The sequence below is a fragment of the Hypanus sabinus genome, chromosome 18 (genome assembly GCF_030144855.1).
Source record: "Hypanus sabinus isolate sHypSab1 chromosome 18, sHypSab1.hap1, whole genome shotgun sequence".
NCBI lineage: Eukaryota > Metazoa > Chordata > Chondrichthyes > Myliobatiformes > Dasyatidae > Hypanus > Hypanus sabinus.
The window spans coordinates 23,463,768-23,480,087 of NC_082723.1; the positions used below are offsets into that span (position 1 = coordinate 23,463,768).

Below are 16,320 nucleotides of genomic sequence, written 5' to 3' on the forward strand. Positions count from 1 at the left end.
GAATTAGGCTATTCAGCCCATTATGGCTGATTTATTATCCCTCTCAACTCTTTTCTCCAGCCTTCCCCCATAACCTTTGACACCCTTACTAATCAAGAACCTGTCAATGCCTCTACTCACTGGAATCCAGAAAAATGAGGGGTGGCCTAATTGAATCCTATCAAATGTTGAAAGGCCTCGATAGAGAGGATATAGAGAGGATGTTTCTTATGGTGAGAGAGTCTAGGACCAGAGGACACAGCCTGAGAATAGAGGGATATTGAATTAGAACAGATACGAGGAGAAATTTCTTTAGCCAGAGGGTGGTGAGTCTGTGGAATTTGTTGCCACAGGTGGCTGTGGAGGCCAAGTCATTGGGTGTATTTAAAGCAGAGATTGATAGATTCTTGATTAGTCAGGGCATGAAGACGCATGGGGAGAGGACAGGAAATTGGGGCTGAGAGGGAAAATTGATCAACCATGATGAAATGGTAGAACAGACTCGATGGGCCAGATGGCCTAATTCCACTCCTGTGCATTATGGTCTTATGGTCTGCTTAATGTCCTTCACTACAATGCTTGCCTGGAGCTTAGAGCTCAAGCCTCTGTGGTGGGACATGGATCCAGAGGGTTCGGACCCCAGCGAGGGCCATAAGCACAATTATATAGCCTTCTAATATTTCATTCTTATTCCCCAGTCTTGCTCTGTTGATCTTCAAAGCAGTGCGCAAGCGACTATGAAGATAATCAAAACCAAAATCATTGTGCATTGCAGCCCTGAGCACAGCTCTTGGAACCACGGTCTATGCCTGAGATAATTTCAAAGCAGGTAGGTAATGAAGAAAAGTTAGAAGAGCTTTGTCATTGCACATGTTACTGGTAGGTCATGATGTTAAACAATTTCTGTCCTAGGCTGTAATTTCATTTAAGAAGGCGGGGGGCAGAGTGATTAGAAATGGGCTCCTTGATCTCAGAGAGATGATCCAGGTAATGATAAAATTTCAAACAATTTTTCTAATCAAAGGGTTTTCTGTTTTGGTTGTAATCTTCTCTGAAGGTTCCCTTTGTTACCAGTTGTCCTGTTCACTTGAGTCAAAATTCCTTGTGACTGAGCTAATGGGGCCACTTAGGGAAAGGTTGAGATGAGCGGAGCAAGTTTATTGGCGATGGTAGTTAGCGGGGTGCTATATCCACCAAGCTATGCTGCTTCATCTCCCACCAGTCACGTTTAACAATACTGAGTTGTCTGCCGCAACTCATCTTGCAGTGAAAAGGTAGTACCAAAGATTGCAAGGCAAAAAATAGATTCATTGTATACCACAGCACAGAAACAGGTCCTTCGGCCCACTTAGTCCATGCCAAACCGTTATTCTGTCTAGGAAATATAAGTTATTGTTGAATATATTTAGTAGTTTTCAATAATTGTTGTTAGGAATATATAAAACAGTTGTAAAACTGTATTGGGACCAAAGGTGAGGTTTGGGCTGATTCTGCTTGCTCTTCCAAGATATTTGATCCACTTCCTGTGGTTCTGAGGCTGCAACACTACTCTGCCTATTGCAGGCCCCGTGTTCGTGAACCTCAGAGTGACTTGCCCCACTGTGGGTTGTACTGGGACTCAGGCCGTGGGCCTACTCCTGCTGCTCGCGACTTTGTATCTTTGGTTCTGAACGCTGTTGCTTGTTTTTATTGTTTGCAGGTTTTGTGTTTTATTTTCTTTCTCTCTGTCCATTCAGTGTTGGTCTTTTTCTCAATTGGGTTTCTTGCTTTGTGGCTGCCTGTAAGCAGATGAATCTCAAGGTTGTATAATTTATACAGACTTTGATAATAAACTGAATATAGTTATCATTTTATATATCTGGTTTACACTTTCATCATGCACTCACTGAAAAGAGCTCATGAGGACCAGATTTAACCCTGAATTTCCCCTGCTTTAGGGAGTTCCAGACATAGGGAATGAGGAGCAGCTTAGCAGATAATGCATCTGTTTTCAGCAGCACTAATGGCTGACAGGGATTCAATTCCCGCCATTGCCTGTAAGTAGTTTCTCCCTATGACTACACAGGTTTCCTCCAGATGCTCCAGTTTCCACTCCTATTCTGAAAACGGACGGCTAGGGTTAAGCTGTGGGCATTCTACATTGACGCCAGAAGCATGATGACACTTGCCCCAGAACAATCCATGCTGACTTGGTTTGACACAAATGACGCATTTCACTCCGTTTTGCTATTTTGATGGACAAATGACAATAACACTAATCCAATCTAGTTTCAACCCAGTGACAATGAAGTAACAACAACATCTTTTCAACGTGTGATTTGGATAGGAACATGGGTCTTGTTGTTTCCCTTCAAGATGGAGGAGTGCTTAGGTGGTGTTTGAGTTAAAATGCTAGAATTGTTGAAATAGTTTAAGGACAACACCATAGTGTCATTGATAGAGCCACTGCCTCACAGTTCCAGTGCCCTTACCTCTGTGTGGTGTTTGCACCTTCTCCCTGTGACTAAGTGAGTTTCCTTTGAGTTTCCTCTTCCCACTCCTGAAGGGCTGGTGGGTTAATCAACCTCTGTAACTTGTCCGCAGTGTGCTTGTGATTGCTGGCATCTGGGTTTTGGAAAATCCTGAAAGAGATGGTAATGATGCTAGGTGGACACACTGAAATGTCGATTGACTATTTCCCTCCATAGATGTGCCTGAGTTCCTCCAGCATTTTGTCTGCATTGCTCAAGACTCCCAGCATCTACAGAAGCTCTTGTATCTCAGATGTAATCCTTTCCTCCTTTTCTATCCTTGAACTTTGAACATTGTATCTGAGGATGATTCCATCTACTCCACTAGCGGACAATTCTACTTCCATAACCCACAGTGTACAAATCCCAACTGATAAGTGATCAAGAAGCAGACATTACCCTAATCTCAGCAGAAAATGACTTTGATCATAATTTAACTAGAAAAACAGTTGCTTTTGATGGGACAAGAGGGTTACAGGAATGAGATAGATCTGCTGGTAGAATGGCATCAACATTGGAGATGGATAGCAATATCAATCTTGTATTCAACCAAGGAACTGATTGTGGACTTCAGGAAGGGGAAGTTGGGAGAACACATACTAGTCCTCATTGAGGGGTCAACTGTGGAAAGGCTGCAGTTTCAAGTTCCTGGGTATCAAGATCTCTGAAAATCTATTCTGGATCCAACATGTAATGAAGACAGCTTGCCAATGGTTATATTTCATTAGAGGTTTGAGGAGCTTAGTATGTCACCAAAGACTCTAGCAGATTTCTACAGATGTACCATGGAGAGCATTCTGAGTGGTTGTATCACTGTCTGGTGTGGTGGTTCCACTGCACAGGATCTGAAAAGGCTGTAAACTCAGCCAGCTCCATCATGGACGCTAGCCTCCCCACCAGTGAGGACATTTTCAATAGCCAATGTATCGAGAAGGCTGTATCCACCAACAAGTTCCCTCACTATCCGGGACATGCTCTTCTCATTGCAACCATCAGGGAGCAAGTATTCAAGCCTGAAGATATGCACTCAACGTTTTAGGACCAGCTTGTTCCCCCTCTGACACTAGATTTCTGAACAGACCATGAACCTCACTGTTATTTACTCGTTCATTTCTATGGTTGTAACCTACAGTCATTTTTACTCTACTACTGCGGCAAAACAACAAATGTCACAACAACGACAATAAACCTGATTCTGAATCTGTAATTAATTAAACATGGAACAAGGACAAATTCCCACTTTCAACATTGTTTTCACTTGTAATTCTTTCACTCTCCAGCTTTTGATCAGTAGTTACTATTAGAATCCACACCAAGGTGAAGCCGTACCGGAGCTGTGTTCTGTCCACACTCCTGTACAGGTCAGAATGCTGGTGCATGACAGGGGGCCACCTTGCCAAGCCGTCGTCATTCCACACCACGAGCTTCCGGGAGATCCTCCATCATTTCTGGCCAAGAGAGATCTCTAACCAGGCCCTACTCCTTTCCTTCAGGTCACTAAGAGGACATGGCCACAATCATCACGAGGAAACACTGGAGATGGATTGGGCACGTGATGAGGCCAACTCCTTCATCAAGAGAACGCTTCATTGGATACCAGAAGGGTGGAGGAAGCACAGGAGATGAAAGACAACTTGGTGCTACACTGCAGAGGCAGAAATGAGGACCCTGAACCACACCTGGGCACAATAGAGAAGATGGCCGAGGACAAATAGAGATCGAGGACCTTTATTGCATCAGCAGTGTAACAGGCAGTAAGTAAATATCATTAAAATAGTGCTTCTAGTTCAAATAAAAATTGAGAATTACCATTAGGAAAAGAATTCTATTGAAAAATGATGGTGCCTTTTGTTTTGGATCATTTTTGAAATAAAACATTACTGCATCTTCTCAGGAAGTTGCTTTGAACTAAAATCACCGGGACTATAACTCATTTTATATAAGGAGTTTATCAAGGAATGCTCTGTAAATTGTAAAATTTGTAACCCAATTAAAGTGAAATTGCACTTGTGCAGAAGTATTCTAAAAGATTAAGCAACCAAAACTGAACTAATCTGGGAATTAATTGTGAATGAGATTTGTGTTATTATACTTAAGTTATTTGGTTTGTTTAAATTATCTACTACCGTGGCTAGCATGTTCACTGACTGACAATAGGAACTACTGAAATCTCATTAACTAGACGTCCTGACATTTAGTATAGTGTTGTGTAATTGAAGAAGGTGTGAAACTTTAATGCTACAATACTTTATTTTTGCTGACTCTCTAAATAAAACTGACCAATAATTTCATAGTTACCTCTCCACCAATATCATTTGACACCATTTGTACCTGACACCGTGCCTTACGTGAGATCAAGATGAGTGTTATTTCATACAGATAGCCGAGACTCTCAAAGCAAATTGCAACATCTAACCCTGTTTCCATCACAGTTAGGAGTCGAACAGAAGGTTCAGTCTTTACAGATTAATGTTCTACAGTCCAAACCTTCACTGAAACAAAATTGGCTGAGTTATCACTTAAGCTCAGTGGCCATTTTATTAGGTACACTAGTATCCCTGCTTGTTAATTCAAATATCTAATCAACCAATCATATGGCAGCAACTCAATGCATTAAAGCATGCAGACACGGTCAAGAGGTTCAGTTGTTGATTGGACCAAACATCAGAATGGGGGGAGAAATGTGATCTAAGTGAACACAAAGTACACTGCTGACGAAGGGTCTCGGCCCAAAATGTTGACTGCTCGTTTCAACGAATGTTGCCTGACCTGCTGAGTTCATCCAGCTTATGTACATGATCTAAGTGACTTTGACGATGGAATGGTTGTTGGTGCCAGACGGGGTGGTTTGAGTACCTCAGAAACTGCTGATCTCCTGGGATTTTCATGCACAACAGTCCCTAGACTTTATAGAGAAAACTGTGTGAAAATCCAGTGAGCGACACTTCTGTGGGAGTAAACACGGTGGTAACGAGAGGAGTCAGAGGAGAACGGCCCGACTGGTTCAAGCTGACAGGAAGGTGGCTATAACTTATGTGTCACAACAGTGGTGCGCAGAAGAGCATCTCTGAATGCAGAACACATCAAACCTTGAAATGAATGGGCTACTGCAGCAGAAGACCACAAACATAGACTCAGTGGCCACTTTATCAGGTACAGAAGGTACCTAATAAAGTGGCCATTGAGTGTATACTAATGTCATTAAATGACGGATGGAAATTGTTTTACATTGCGGCGTATGACTTCTGATTTATCTGATGTAGTTTTGAAAAGGCTTTAGTTCCCCAATGTAACACACAATGGGTATTCCACAATTTGTTCACCTTAGTGTCTTGTATCTAAACTGAACATGCAGTGTTTATGAACAGCAAAATGCACCCCACCTAAATATTTAATGAAGAAACCAGAATTATATGCAGTTTTAATAAAGGATGGTGCCTGGTACCTGACAGGCACTGCACAAGGTCACGAGGTTGAGTTCCAGGGATCCCTGAAAGTTGTGAACACCTGCTGTGGTTTCATTAGTGAGAGGTCAGGCTGAAGATCTCAGCTCAGAGAGTGGGAGAGGCGAAGGAGGGGATGGAGTTGGTGGGGATGGGAATCAAAAGACCATTGCAGTGGTGACGGTTCAGTAGTTATGGAGAAGGCAGTGGCCCAGAGAGCTTGGCGCTTACGGCAAGGGAAAGAAGATTCAAGACTATTTAATGTCATTTCTTGCACTCAAGTGTAAAAGAGAACAAAATAATCGTTACTCTGGATCTGATACAGCACAAAAAATAACACACACAAAAGCTGAAGAACACTATAATGCTAATAATAATAGTAATAATAATGATTAAAAACACAATAAGTATAAATGCATAAAATGGCTTATATATATAGATTGATTGTGTACATACATAAAGTGACGCTAGGCACAGGCGTGTCTGTACATAAGGTGACTGACAGGAATTGATAAAGTAGTGGAGGTTGAGGGTGTGGAGGGGTTAGTTAGTGGGTGGAGGTGTTGATCAGCCTTATTGCTTGAGGGAAGTAACTGTTTTTTGAGTCTGGTGGTCCTGGCATGGATGCTGCGTAAACTCCTTCCTGATGGGAGTGAGACAACCAGGCCACGAGCAGGGTGGTGGGATCCTTCATGATATTATTGGTCCTTTTCTGGATATATGTCCTTGATGGTGGGTGGAATGGTGCCGGTGATGCACTGGGCAGGTCTTGACTACCTGCTGTGGAGCCTTCCTGTCTGCCGCAGTGCGGTTTCCGTACCGTGCAGTGATGCAGCTTGTCAGGACGCAGCTGTAGAATGACGTGAGTAGGAGGCAGCATCAAAAGATTTCCAAATGTGGAAATGCGGATAACGAGAAAATCTCAAAATGCCTTTTATTTTAGTGGCCAAACTGTTTTTCAAAAAGCTATCACCACTTGAACTTCACAGTAATTTTGAAGGCTAAAAGAATATATCTTCACTAACATTCATGAATAATGCAAATCACATAGAACACAGAATATTATAGCACAATACAGGTCCTTTGGCCCACGATGTTGTGCTGACCTTTCAGTCTACTCTAAGATCAATTGAACCCTTCCCTCCCTCATAGCCCTCCAGTCGTCTATCATCGACGTGCTGAACTACGCATCTTTTAAAATGCCTCTAATGTATTTTATTTTATATATTTATTACCTAGAGACACAGCGTGGACCAGGGCCTTCTGGCCCAATGATCTGCACCACCCAGCAACCCACCTACTTAACTAATCACAGGACAATTTACAATGTCCAATTATCCTACTGGCCGGTGTGTCCTTGGAATGTGGGAGGGAACTTGAGCTTACCCGAAGGAAATGCACGCATTCCTCACGGAGAATGTACAAACTCCTAACCAACAACATCAGAATTGAACTCCGACACTCCGAGGGTAAATGCATCATGCTACCCATTACACGACTGTGATGCCTCACGTATCTGCCTCTATCACTATCCCTGGCACGGGGTTCCCTGCACCCAGCACTCTCTGCATAACAAACACACTTCTGATATCCACCCATACAGTGAATTAAATTGAAACACAGCTGATCGTTTCCTCTAAGAGGACCTCAACCTTGTCGTGGTTTGGAGGCCTCAATGACCTGGAGAGCTGTGTTGGCTGGAGTCAGGGCTTTATGCTTTGGCTCTTGGTTGGGTCACCCATGTCAAACAGGTCAAAGAGTAGAGGCCAGACTAAGGGTGGTACTCCAGAGCCAGGTTCAGGGTTCAGCTCAATATTAAGAATCCTGACTGATGAAAGAAAATTGTTACAGAAACAGCAATGAAGAAACGTTTTACATCTGAGTATGACGGTATTCCTGAGACTCCAGCCGGGATTTGCGTGACTGACTGCAGTGAAAGCCGAGAGGAAGCTACTGACACGAGGAAAGAAGCCCTGAACATTGCCAGAGATGGAAGATCTTCACTGCTGCTCAAAACACCAGAAGGCAAAACAGGCAGTAAGTAAATGCCAGTTATCGTCTGATGTTGTTGAATTTTCATTTGGTGAGGGTGGGAGTCATAGTGACAGCATTTATTGTGCATCCTCTGTTGTTCCCTGACTGATTTGCAGGCCCAGCTCAGACAACTGTAGAGTTGCTGTTGGTTGTGAGTCACATATTGGCATGCCCCAAGTCACATGACCCTAAGGATGATAAGTGAAGCTCGAGGGCCTCCCTTGAGGATAGTTGGGCTGTAAGCAGGGCAAGCCAGCCACTCAAGGAGTTGGCTGAGTTGGACTATGGTCGTTGCGTTCTAGCTGCCTACGTGCATACAAGACAGTACGATATGGAGAGCAAGCTGCTGCCCATGTAGCAGGCTCCCCCTCTCCGCGCAGCCGATGAAACCAAAGGAACAATAGAGACCGATACAGTTTGGCAGCAAAGGCATCCCAAGAGTTGCCAGTCAGTATTGAACTCAATGTACAATGGCCTTAGGGACTCCAGCTCTGGGGTTTTTTTGGAGGGGGTTTACTCCTAAAACCTTCCCCATTTGTGGGTTTGCCCGTAAGGCAGTGGGGGTTTGAGATCAGAGTTTTCCTTCCCCTAGATAATCTGCCAGCCACTGCTGGTGAGCCCCATCTGCCTGAAGCAACTGGTGTTAAGGTGCCAGTAACCTGCCCTTGCCCCTTCTCCTGGTGATAGAAATGGTTTCGCTTGGTTTAGTAGCCAAGCAACATTTGAAGGTCAGGTGTTGGACTTGGTTGTCAGAAGACTATTTGAGACGCACAGCATTGGGAGCATTTAATAGGTAGGGGGAGCTTGTCCCCATTATCACCATTTTATTGCCAGAGTGGAAATGGAGGGCATTCTAACTGGTTGCATCACCGTCTGGTATGGAGGGGCACCGCACAGGGGTGGAAAAGGCTGCAGAAAGTTACAAACTCAGCACACTCCATCATGGGCATCAGACTCCCCAGCACTGAGGAGGCAGTCAAAAGGCGATGCCTCAAAAACAATGCATTATCATTAAGGGCCCCCCATCACCCAGGATATATCCACTTCTCAACACTACCACCAAGGAGCAGATACAAAAGTGAGAAGACACACCCTCAGTGTTTTAGGAAGAGCTTCTTTCCCTCCGTTCGGATTTCAGAACAGACAATAAACCAATGTGTATGATCTTCATATACATAGTATATATACAGAACTGTGCAAAAGTCTTCGGCATATATATTTAATTATGGTTTTGCACAGTACTGTATTTTTCAACATGGAGCAGAGAGCGAGTTTGTAAATCTGGCAGGAGCAAAGAATGTTGGGAATGGCGAGGGTGGGGTGCTGTGGGAGGGGTGTTGGACAGATGGCAGAGAAGGAATGCCGAGGTGAGGGTGGTGCTGGTGCAGACACACCCAGCCCTGAGACACCAGGCAAGGTCATTTGATTCCAAATAATTGGTTTATTGATTACTACAGAATGTCTCTCTGGTGCTTCCCACTCCCTTCCCTCTCCCTTTCTCATTTTCCCAATCATGATTCCCCTCTCGCTGCCCCCTTCCCAATCTGAGTCCCCTAAAGAGACCCATATCAGAATCAAGTTTATTATCACCCACAAATGTCATGAAGTTTATTCTTTTGTGTGGCAGCAGTACAGTTCAATACATAAAATTACTACAGTACTCTGCAAAAGTCTTAGGCACCCTAGCTATATATAAGTATTCCTAGGACATTTGCACAGTCCTCTATGATAGACACACACACACATGTATACACACACACATTCACACACACACACAAACACACATATACACATTCACACACACATATAGACACATACACACACACATATATACATATATATACACACACACCCATACACAAATACACATAATCACACATACACACTCACACACACACATACAAACTCACACTCACACACACACACACATATACAGAATTTTTAATCGTAGTTTATAGTTCGTATTATTATGATTTGCAATGTACTGCTGCTGCAAAACAACAAATTTCTCGAGATATGCAATGAAATTAAACCTGATTCTGATTCTGAAATAGAATAAAAACATAGAGAACAGATAAGTGGTGGTAAAGCGCAGAGAAAATATACCTTGACCAGGCTGCCAGTCAACAGTGTGAGGAATAGATTCTGAGAAGAGAAGATTAACTTGACTACAGAAGGTTCATTCCATGTTGGGATCACCCTTTAGGTGAAAATGTTGTCCCTCAGGCTCTTTTTAACTATCTCACCTACACCCTCTGGTTCTTGATTCCCCATTCTTGTGGGAAGACTGTTTGTGTTCACTCTGTCTCTGCCACTCATGACTTTATACCCCTCAGTCTCCTACGCTTCAGTGACTTGGAGTTGGTTTATTATTGTCACACGTACCGAGGTACAGTGAGAAACCTCTTGCGCACTGTTCATGCAGGATGAATTACTTAGCCCATTGAGAGAGTACAAGATAAAACAATAACTTAACTGAGACAAGTGTAACAGTGCAGTGCAGCTGGTCAATAAGGTGAAAGATCATATTGACGTAGTTTGTGAGGTCAAGAACCTATCTTAATCTACTAAAGAAGATGAAAGATTGACTTTATTTGTCAGATGTACACCAAGATATTGAAGCATACAGTAAAGTGTGTTGTTTGAGTCAACAACCAACACAGTCTGTGGATTGTGCTAGGGGCAGCCTGCGAGTGTCATCATGCTTTCAGGCACCAATGTAGCACGCCCACAACTAACCCTAAGTAGTCGTATAAAAGCTGGCCTTGACCCAGGTGGTAGTTGCTTTCAGGCCCACCCTTCCCACTCTCCTTCCTCCTGTGTTTGGTGTTTTCTGTTTGATGAAGGAGGGTGAGGTTGAAAGGAAAATGTCCGTGGTGGGTGGGGTTGTGAAGAGCTTGCGTGCAGTGTCACTGGCACATAGATACAGACAACAGAGAGAAGTGTGTGTAGCCTCCGTCAGTCATGGTTGACCATAGGTACCGCACCTCTGGTAGTCACCGGGAGTGGCCTATCTAGGGCGCTAGCCAGGTCAGAGTTGATATGGAGATCTGTCTGTTGCCCATGCAGTGGGACTCCCCTCTCCATGCTGATGACAGGTCCAAAGGAACGACGGAAGTCGGTACAGTTTGGTGCCAGCAACACCGCAGGAGTTGCCGTGCCGGTGCTGGGCACAGCAGTCAGCCGCCTTCGGGACTCCGACTCCGGATTTTTCCACCGGGTTTACTCCCAAAGCCTTTCCCATGAGCGAGTATAACTACAAGGCAGTGGAGGTTTGAAATCGGAGTTTTCCCTCTCCTAGATGAGCTACCATCCATGGTTAATGAGCCCCATCTGCTCAGAGCAACTGGTTTTAAGGTGCCAGTGGCCCGCCTTTGCCCCTTCTCCTGTCAGTGGGAACAGCTCCGCCAGGCATAAGAACTATGTCACACGTAAAGGCCAGGAGTTGGACTTGGTTGTCAGAGGCTGTTTGAGACGCATGCCATGAAGAGCATTTGTTTAGCAGTGGGAATTCATCCCCACTACCACCCTTCGGCTATGACTACCCTTGGAGTGAGAGAAAGATATAAGTTATACATAACAATGAAGAAAGAGAAAAAACAGAACTGTGCAAGCATGATCAGAGACAAGCCTATAGTAGTGCAAGAGAAGGTCCGCTGTGTTCCATTGCTGAGTTAGTGATTGTGGTTGTGCAGATCTGCTCAAGAATAGAATGGTTGAAGGGAAGAAGCTGTCCCTGAACCTCGTGGTGTAGGACTTCAGGCTTCTACACATCATGCCCGACAGTAGCAGTGAGAAGAGGGCATGATTGCCACCATCACTGGGGCTTCTGTGATCATATTTCATATCCATCACAGAAGGGCTCAGGCCTATCTAGGGCCTAAGGCACTTATTGCTAACCTCAGCTTGCCAGTACAGTGCCATGACCCTTCCAATGGTCAAAGAGCTGTTTTTGACAAAGTTAAACTTATAACCAATATTCCTTGCTCAGCCTCTTGTCATAAACAAGAGAACAATGAGATTCTTGTTGACCTGTGATTTAACCAAGAGAGAAAATGAGGTTCATGTTGGCCTAATTAAACATTACATTCACTTGGCCTGATGAATGTATTGGCAACATCTCAAGCAGGTGATGTCAACTAGTAACAAAACAATGTAAATGTTAGACAGCAGTCAGGATTTTCAAGAATGACAGAAAGAAAACCAAGAACTTATCCCTCAGCTTTTGGTTTCTATGATGCATGCCTTATTCATCTGCACCTCTTTGGTGTGTCCTTTTAGTTTCTAAGAATTAGTGTTTGTGTTTGGAAATCCTTCATAGTTTAGAAATCTTTAGTAAGTTTGAAATCCTCTGTGAAGTTTAAGACTATATCTGGAATTTATAGATCTAAATTAAACATCTATCATTAAAAATCAAATAAACCGTGTTTAAATGACTTCAGCTGGAGTCATGTCCACCTTGCTGAAGGAGGGTTGAACACATTGTTCAAATAGAGATTATTGACAGCTAGACCCTGCCAAAGGAGATTCACAGGGATGATTCTGGGAATGAAGGGGTTAACTTATGAGGAGCTTTTGGAAGCTTTAGGCCTGTACTCACGGGAATTTAGAAGTAAAAGGGGGGGGGGGCGGGAATCTCATTGAATCCTACCAAATATTGAGAGGACTAGATAAAGTGGATGTGAAGAGGTGGATTATGGAGGGCAATGATCCAGGTACAAGTCGAAGTGACGAGGCAGAATAATAGTTTAGCACAGGCTAGATGGGCTGAAGGACCTGCTTCTGTGCTATAGAGCTCTATGACTATGATAGAGACAGGAATTGGACCTGGGTCACTGACACTGTTATAGTGTTTTGCTAACTGCTATAATATCCATGCTGCCCCCTTTTTAAGGCAGAGTTAGACAAATTCCTCTTAAATAAGGAGGTGTAATATTTCCAGGGTAGATCTGAATGAGGGATTTGAAATCACAGTCAAATGACCTATTGAGTACGATAGAATGGATTCTGGATAATTGGGCCATCAGTTAATTGTGGCAGCTGCTTATTTGGGATAACTCTGAAAAAACAAAATCTAATTAAGAATGCAACCAGGATTCCTTCTGTTTATTTGGGACATATTACTGCTTAATTGGGGCAGGAAACTGTTGCTGAACAGATACTAACTAGCCTCTGACCCGTGACCTAGTGAGGCACAGTATACTGTGCTTACAGCAGACAGTCTTTAAATAGCATCTATTGCATATGTTTGTGTTTAAAAAGCAGTAATTTTGTCGCTGATAGTTGGTGTGAAATAAGCAGTAAAACAATTCAGAACCGTTTGCTCACTGTGGTTTCAAGCATTTAGACCAGAAGATGCCAGAAATGACTGGGAGTAAAAATGCATCTACTTCACTACTTCAACAAGTTAGGAACTATGAAGAATTTGAAGGTATTGACAATCACCTTGAATGTTACAATGAAAATGAAGATTTGGAGGATGAGATTGTTGATAGCGTTGTATGAAGACAGTCCATTATCTATACTTGATGCCTGCGGTGAATTTGTTCATTTACAGTCAATTGAAAGAATGCGGCAGCATTCATGTACACTAGATATATTTCTCCGTTGATGACTATTAGGTCCTAATACACAGTTTTAAAGTGTTGTAGTAGGATTGATGGCATTCTAATTTGTTCTGTATTTCATTTAAATGCATAAATTCTTACTCAATTAAACAGTAGTTTGTCTTTCTATTCCTTTTTAGCTATTTCCATGAAACTTTGGCAATGTGGGTCAAATGTACTGGTCCTGATTAATTGGAATCCGCTGTATATCACATTTCCAGCATTTTTTTTTTTCAAATTTTCACCTCTAAATGCAGATTTATTTAGTTACTTGAAACTAAAATCCCCAGTTCCTATGCTGAGATTCAGACTTACATCTCAGGATACTCTGTGATCTGTATTAGAACTATAACAATGAACTTTATCCAAGAAATACCCTGGGGTGAAAGTTGAGGACTCCACAGATGTTTAGCTCCAAAACTTGGCACCAAAGTCACTAAATTGATGCCCAGAGTGGGTTAATTTTACCTGTGTGGAAGTGAGGCAGTCATTATTTTATTGACACATTTCAGTTCAGACAATGGCATAAGTCCATAATACATAGAATAATATCATTCACCCCACCAAGTTTGCTCTCCCATTCCATCATGGCAGATTTATTAGCCTTTCAACCCCATTCTCCTGCCTTCCCTCTATAACCTTTGATGCCCTGACTAATCAAGAGCCTATCAACCTCAGCTTTAAATACACCCAATGACTCCATAGTCACCTGTGGCAATGAGTTCACTACCCCCTGTTTAAAAAAAAAATCCCTTTTCATCTCTTTTCTCAAGGAACGTCCTTGTATTCTGTGCTCTCTGGTCCCACTATAATAAATATCCTCTCCACGTTCATTCTCTCTGTAGGGACTTGACCTGAAATGCTGACTGTCCATTTCTCTTCTAACCTGCTGTGTTTCTCCACCATTTTGTTTGTTCCTAGAAGTCAAAGTTTAATTGATTTCCAGGGGTCCCATTAAATATATGATCTTACCTGTGGGGAGAGAGGGGCGGTAACCCTTATACCCTCTTTCATGCTCCTTTGAATTGCTTCAAACCAACTCTCTGTTCTGGACATTACAAGTAGCAGGAGCCAGAGTGGTGGGATTTTGGTGTATTCTCTTCTGGGGACTATCTCTCTCGCTCTCTATAGCTAACAAGAATAGATGAGAGGGGGGATGTTCAAAGGAGGTATGAAGCTGGATAAATGGTGACTTGTATGTGTACAAGACGATAGATCGAGTGGATATCCAACTTTTTCTTTCTCCAGATCAGAAATAACTATGCAAATATCTAGTCAGCCAATCATGTGGCAGCAGCTCAATTCATAAAAGCATGCAGACATAGTCAAGATGTTCAGTTGTTGTTCAGACCAGATGTCAGCAAGGGGAAGAAATGTAATCTAAGTGACTTTGACCATGGAATGATTATTGGAGCCAGATGGAGTTAAAATTGGAGTCAAGATGGCACTAAATGGCGACTCCTTTGCGTGCATCTTTGGAAGCAGCTCAATTTCTATCTTTGATATCTCTTTTCCCTTTTCAGGGTTCTTTGGAAGACCCTGACCTGGACATCAGTTCTTTACGGGAATGGGGCCCACTCTCAGGGCCTCACAACTGGCCGCTTTTTGATATCCCAAGGCCACAGCCTGGAAGACTAGCGTGCCTTCAGGGTGCTGGAATTTCCTGGCTCTGGAGACGTACTGATTCTAGGCCGGTGCCCCTGACTGAGGTGTTGCGGGAGAACATGGAAAATCGTGAGCAGCAAGTTAGTTGCCATGGGCTGCGTGTCCAGAGATCTGAGCCTTTCCAGAGCCAACTCTCTGGATGCAGAGCTTGGAAAAAGTGAAACTGCAGAACTTTAACGTTGTAAATCAGTGAGTTGTTTGTTATGTCTCCCCCCTCACTGTGAAGTGGGGACATCTCTTATTAGGGAGTGAGAGAGAGCATGTGGTATGTCAAATTACCAGGTGAATGAGTAGTCATTGGGTTACTGCGAGTCTGTGTCTTTATTGATATTACTGCACGCTTGAGTGCTTGGTGGAGGGTGGGCACTGATGTTGTTTGGCTGGTGGGGGTGGGGGGGTTGTTCATTTGCTGCCGCTTGTGCCTGGGAGGGGAGAGCTGGGGGGGAGCTTTGGGGTTCTAATGTTTAACTGTTTTTCGTTCTTTGGGGCACTCCTCCGTTTTCGTGGATGTTTGTGAAGAAAAAGAATTTCAGAATGTATATTGTATCCATTTCTCTGACATTAAATGTACCTATTGAAACCTATTGAATACTGCTGAGTGTCTTGGAGACTGCTGATCTCCTGGGATTTTCATGCACAACTGTCTCTGGACTTTACAGAGAATGGAGCAAGAAACAAAAATAAAATCCAGTGAGCAGCTGTTTGGTGGGCAAAAATGCCTTGTTAACAAGAGATGTCCACTGAGGAGATGGCCAGACTGGTTCAAGTTGATGGAAGGCGACAGTAACTCTACTAACTACGCATTACAACAGTGGTGTGCAGAAGAGCATCTCTGAATGCACAACACGCCGAATGGATGGGCTACAGCAGTGGAAGACCATGAACATACAGAGATCTGCTCGGGGGCTCATTTGTAATGTAACTCCCTTGCCAAATCAAGTGCATAGTGAGACTATGTCCTATGTTCTATGAACAAGTGAAAGCAGGTCTGCGACTGAAGATGGCAAAGAAATTGCTTCAAGAACATTTTCAAGGCCTCCTTGGAAAAATTGCTGACATCGGCCTGCTTGGCCTGATGAAGAA

At 43.3% G+C, this 16,320-nt stretch overlaps 2 long non-coding RNA genes across 3 annotated transcripts in view; both read left to right on the top strand.

Moving 5' to 3' along the window:
* Positions 1-16,320, top strand: part of LOC132407416 (uncharacterized) — a 93,925-nt gene that overhangs the window by 46,773 nt on the left and 30,832 nt on the right. The gene's annotated exons all lie outside the window — the stretch shown is intronic.
* On the top strand, positions 678-15,596 carry LOC132407415 (uncharacterized). Of its 2 annotated transcripts, XR_009516472.1 has the most exons (4): positions 678-808; positions 3,983-4,243; positions 7,784-7,969; positions 15,096-15,596. It is a non-coding gene; the product is annotated as an uncharacterized LOC132407415 (long non-coding RNA). The 2 variants fall into 2 exon arrangements; XR_009516471.1 differs by lacking the exon at positions 678-808 and having other exon boundaries at positions 3,515-4,243.